Genomic DNA, 6,486 nt, shown 5'->3' with positions numbered 1-6,486 from the left:
CGGAGTGTGCATTCTGTGACAAATTCCTTTTAAACTTTTATTTATTTTCTTTTAATGATGTTTTTGTTGTTTCTGTGTGTTTAAAATACTTAAATTTAAAAATTAATGATAAATCATTTGATTTTTTTTTCTTTTTCTCTTAATCTTGAATTATGAACTATAATTTATTGAATATATGCATAAATAAACAAACACATAATAATAAGCGATGTCACGGTTACTTACTTTGAAAATTTATTCTTTAAGTACTTATATCATGAAATAAGTACTTAGATATACCATTAAGTATAATTTATAAATAATGTGATGATTGGTGACCATAGAAAATGAGACAATTTAATGCCCATATCAAAAAAATTGGCGTTTGTGAGTTTGTAAATATAATTCACACTATCGTGAACATGATATACTGACCTAATATTATATTTTTAATCATTAATGACAATTGTCTACTGTAGTAATAAAGTCATAAAGTACATATTTTTTAACTTAAAAACAATCACCCTGTATACGGAGCACGTCCCCAAATGATCTATAATGAAATATCACTGCAGCGAACCGAGTTGTTTCCTGTGAAATATGGCTTTTTGTCCGTCTGTCTGTCATTTATACCGGAGAAACACCAGGCAAGCAGAGGTCACGGGAGGCAGGCAGGTTAGGTCACATTCTAGAACCTATATAGTGCCTGGGTCTGGATTTCTTGGGTTTACCGTAATACCTACTACCTATTGGTTTTAAAACACGCAGAGTGTGATAAAAAATACATAAAAAAAAATGTTGTAAATAGTTATTTTTTAACGAATAAGAGAGTTTACCGTGTTTGTATATTTGTGTGTGTGTGTGTCTGTCTGTCTGTAGTAGCGAAGCTCCCAAACGGTTAAACAGATTTTCCATTTGTGCCTTATGGGTGATAAGGGTAACACCTTGAGTGTTCTTAGCTATTTATCAAAATCGGCTTAGCCGTTCAAAAAGTTAAGCTACTTTTAAAGTTGAATGTGGGGTTTTTTTTAAGTTCGTAAGAACAACGTAGTTACTTACTTACCAAAATACTTAATTAACCAATTAATAATTGGCCTAAAATTTAACATGACGTGTTCCCATAAGAACTGGCACAGGAATTCGTAAAAAGAACATGTTTCTAACGGTCACAGATTACCCATTACCGTGCTCGGTGGTGGTCTTAAAAAAATTGGACACACATACCACAGAGCGTAGAAACACAACTATTATCATTTGGTTCCAATAAACGGATTAATTTTATTCATCTTTAATCGGTATCGATTAGGAATGTATACCAGATTCAGTGATTCAATTCGAGTGCTGAAAAGAGGCTCAACAATTCACTCACGGGCAATGAAAAAGTTCCACTCACAAAATGTTGCAGAAGTCGTCATTAAGCTAGCCTTTTCCGTTTAGGAATAAGTTGGTGCTTTTCTCAGTGGAACCTTTTCATTGCCCGTGAGTGTATAAAACACTTATTATTATACCACACATACCCTTACGGTGAAGGGAAGCATCGTGAGGAAACCTACACATCTAGATTCTAGATGTGTACCCTAAGTGCATTGTAGTCATTAAAAAACGGCGAAACGGCTCGCACCCTATCACGTGAGTACAAATATAGGTACAGTGAAACGCGGGTAACTCGCTTGCGATTCACCTTTGACTACCCCTTCGAGGTTAACAGACGTTAGCAAATAATATACCTACCATGTACTTTACGTATATTAATAACGGATCGAGACGTGGCTTCAAATCGACAAGTTAGTGACGACGAATTGAATCGGGAATCAAAATTGATTTCACGAATCTTTTGTTTCTGTCTAGACAAGTCTGGTTGTTTGGTGTATTCGGGTATAACTAGTCCTTTCTCAGGATCTGAGTTGACGCCAGTAGATTGGTAAAGTGTCTGTGCATCCATTCGTAATGGATAGATTTGGATATTGTCGGATGGCGTAGTGGTTAGTGGCCCTGACTGCTATGCCGAAGGTCCTGGGTTCGATTCCCGGCTGGGGCAGATATTTGTTTAAAAACAGAAGATATTTGTACTCGGGTCTTGGGTGTTGATATTTATACTTAATATGTAATGTTTTTGTGTAGATATATCATCTGTCAGATACCCATAACACAGGCTATGCCTAGCTTGGGGTCGTGTGTGAGATGTCTCCACATATTAAATACTAGCTGTTCCCGCGAGCTTCGCTTCGGCTTAAAAAGTTTTCCCGTGGGAATCCCGGGACAAAAGTAGCCTATGTTCTTTCTCAGGATCTAGACCATATGTAGGTATATACCAATTTTCATTCAAATCCGTTCAATAGTGTGGCGTGAAAGAGTAATAGACAGACAGACACAGTTACTTTCGCATTTATAATATTAGTTAGGATAGTTAGGATTAGGATTAGTTAGGATTATTGAAAGATAAAATGATTCTGATTGATTGATTGATTGATATAAGCTCTGGTTAATGGTTAATGCGTCATTCTCTCACTTAAATGACAATCAATAAGGCATTTCATTCTATACGACTATTTAGTTTACTTCGATCGAATCCCTAAATACAGTCGGTACAGTTGCAAAGAAAAGCGTTTAGGTAGGTATTGGTGGCGATTCTGAAGGCACCGATTTTAATTCTAGCCTTGTCAAAAATTACTTAAGTAAATTAGGGCAGCTCACTTTCTTTCTAGATAATTCATAATATCAATAAGTAATTAATACTACTTATGCCGTTAAAATAAAATATACCTACTTACGAGTTAATTTGCTATAAGTAGGTACAGAGTTAAGTGAGGAGTTTTACCATTATTGCATTCCTACTAAAAAAAACATTTTGGAAAAGTGTTAAGTATATGTCGAACCCCAGTATAGAATACAATATTTACCTATAAACATTTTACTTTCATACTTTGGTGTAAGTACAGGATAGAACATAACTGTTACCTTATTTACTTTGTTTACCCATTATGAATGTGTCTGTAAGACGTTTTTTTGTTACACAAATAAATAAATAATTTTTCAGTAACTTTTCTTTACGACTGTCCTCCAATCAAGCAGAGGCTGGTACTATCGCGCAGAAACGGCGTAAAACTATAAAATGGCCGACAATTAAGAGCTCATTGTGCTTTAAATCGATTTGTGATGCCACTCAATTTGCTCGCTCGTAGGGATCCTTCGCAAAAGCGGAGGGACCATTTTATAGGACTCTGGGACCAATATCCGTCGAAAATTATTGTATATTATTATTATGTTGTGTCGTTACCATCTCGGGACCATGGGGTCCCGGGCATTTAGTAGGCGTGCATGGGGCCGAAGCCAACACGTAGAGGCCCGTTTGACAACATTAATCTATATGAAATGTGACACCAACCGATAAACTATGGAAGTAAACCCAAGGAAAACCCCCGGTTAGTGCAGGACTATTGTAGGATATGGAGAAAACTAATACAGGGCTATGGAGTGGGGTGCTAAATGGACTGGGTATCTGGGACTATGGAAGGACTATGGCCCCTGCCTGACCTATGGCTAAAAGGCAGGGGTGACTCGCACACACATTAAAAGAGCCCCCCAAAATAGTCGCTAGCACATTACAGTGACGTAGCAACAAAGGGGCAACATGGCATGAGGTGCTAAGGATGGAGAGGTATTCCACGGCTCTCAGGACAATCGCGTTATCGGTCAAGATCCCTACAAGCACCTTACTGGGTAATACATCCTTCCTCGAGCATTGCTGCTCTAGCGGTACACCACTCAAGCCAGCCAATGAAGGCAAGCCAGAGGTGGGAGATCCTGTTCCTCGTCAGTGTTCATTCTGGACAACCAATAAAGGCAAGCCAGAGATGAGGAACAGGGGTTCTCCCCGGCATCGGGTGGGTGGGGTCGCTAGTGCCCAACAGCTCGCCACAAGCTGCCCTGCCGCAATATTATTATTATTATTATATTATGTAGGATATAGGCCACTCACACGAAAAGCGAATCACGTTTTTTTTTTGCACCCTCATTTATAATTTGCTCCCTGTACCTCCTGCAGGTTGACTGATAGTAAATGCTTTTAGCATTAAGCTAAGTCCACCTGATTGTACATAATTACTTCTGTATATTGTGCAATAAAAGAATAAATAATTACCATAGCAACACTCTTATCCTAAGTTTTCGGTAAATGTACTTACACCACCACACCACCGGGAAGAAATGAGTCCTATTTTGCAGACAATATTTAGCGCTTGGAGTTGGTAATATTCTGATGCTCATACTTAGTTAAATTTACTTAGATATTGCAGATGGCGGCGGCGTCATTAGGAGTTATAATAAAAAAAAAACTTACGGCGCCTTTAAGCTCACCTTTTCCGTGTAGGAGTAGGTAATTTGGGGCTATGGTCACTGGAACTTTTGCATTGCTCGCGAGTGTAGGTAGGTATATAAAAAAAACACGCACTCACGCCTTGTACTAATGTACTCCCTTGCTGGGTAGGCAGAGGTGCATTGCTGCACCCACTTTTCGCCAGAGTGTTATGTTAGTCCCAATGTAATAAGGGGCGGGCCTATTGCCATTTTACGGGCACATCCAAGACCCGAGAACAAATATCTGTGTTTAAACAAATATCTGCCCCAGCCGGGAATCGAACCCGGGACCTTCGGCTCAGTAGTCAGGTCACTAACCACTACGCCATTCGGTCGTCGGTATAACTGAATTAAGAACCCATACAAAATTATTTTTCTTGCTCTTGACCATTTCCCACATGAAGCGGTCCCTCAAAGCGTTTATTATCTATTTGTAATAATGAATCGGTCAAAACTTCAAAAGACTAGTGTGTCCATTCATTCAAAGTTAAAAACTATTTTAGTTAACAATAACCTAAAATAGTCGTCCCTAATTGATGTCCTTTCTTTACTATTTTTGTAACTCTTTTTGTCTAATCGGACACTTTTGTATTTTTTTGCCGTGTCATTGCGTTTTCTATGTGATTGTACTTGCTTTGTGATGATGATGTTGAGTGGCGGCCTCTTTGTGGGACGTCCCAGGTTCCGTGCTCGACAGGGTCAAATGTTATTTATAATGTCTTTACTTTTTTTCATGTGTCGTGAGAACCTGAGATGGTATTTTTGTGATCTTTTTCACTGCAATACTTAGGTATGGTTGAGTAGTTTGTAGACTCAAGTTAATGCCCTGAAGTAAACACATATTAGGTAAGTAATAGATAAGGTTTATACAACTATATGCTTATATAAATATATTATTTACTCATTTAAGACCATTGATATACTTACTGTTAGGCCATATAATTTTGATGAAAGTGAGCTAGAACTTTTTACCCCGGCATATCCACAGAATACTAGCGGAAAAAGCTAAAAAAGTTTAGTTTCTATAATAAAACAAATAAAGTTACAGTTAAAATTAAAATTTCCTACCGTTTTCCACATAAATAGCCCAAAAACGTCAAAATTCAACACTCCATTGCCCATACCAATCATCCGGGACTTCCTTCTAACTAATTACCACGAAAATACATTAAAATGACACTTAAATACCTTAAAATACCATTCTGTAATGAAACTAAACGATTTACCTACACGAGCCGAGAGAAAAAGAACCATTTTAAAAATATAGCGACCATTTTCATGCGACCTTTGAAATAAGATAAAATTCTGGGTTTGTGCCGAGACCTAAATAAACTGGTCATGTGGAAGTCTATTTCAGGGAAGAGATCATAAATTTCAGTAGCCCTAAGTTACTGTAAATCATTTTAACGCCAAAACGGCGTAGAGATGACACTTTGTGTGTTTTTAGATGTTGCGATGCGATCACAAGGCATAATTATGTATAACTACATGCAGGTACTTATGTGATTTCGAATAAATTAGAATATTATTTATTATGTAGTCTGAGCCTATCTGAAACCTAGTTAAACATTGGGAGATATGGCGTTTCGACTTTCTCCGTGTTCGGCATCATAAGGGTCACAGTGACAGTTAAATAAAGTCCATTTTTCTCTCCACCTTTAATTTGCAAGGTGCGGGTGCCTATATAAATAGAGTGAGTCGCCCGTGCGCCTCAGTTGGTTTTTGATTTTTGAAGTGAACACTTCGGCAAAATGGCTCAATGTAGCCACGGTTCTCGTCGGCTTCGCTCCGACGGGGAAAAATATAATATTGAATTTGCGGAGTCCTCGCTGCCGGGAGCTGTAGCGTGATGCGGACCAGGCGGCGCGGGGCCTGCCGGCTGCTGCGCACGCAGCCATTGCTGAGGATTTCGCAACGAAGGTTTGAGTTGATAAGCCGTGAGTAAAATGCTATTATTTACTGCTTTTAAAAGCTCAGCCACTGGTCATAATGCTCCGGCGCTTGGGGTTTTTATCCCACGCAGTAGGGTCCGATTCAATAGTCGTGGTGATGATTGATCACATATTCCGGTCCTACTAGTGGGGCTTGAGCTAGATACTTACATTAATGACCGCTTTAAGTAAAGCATATGTTAATTTTATAAAGGAAAAA

This window comes from Plutella xylostella, chromosome 2 (genome assembly GCF_932276165.1).
Source record: "Plutella xylostella chromosome 2, ilPluXylo3.1, whole genome shotgun sequence".
NCBI classification, from domain to species: Eukaryota; Metazoa; Arthropoda; class Insecta; order Lepidoptera; family Plutellidae; genus Plutella; species Plutella xylostella.
This window is presented reverse-complemented; position numbering follows the sequence as displayed.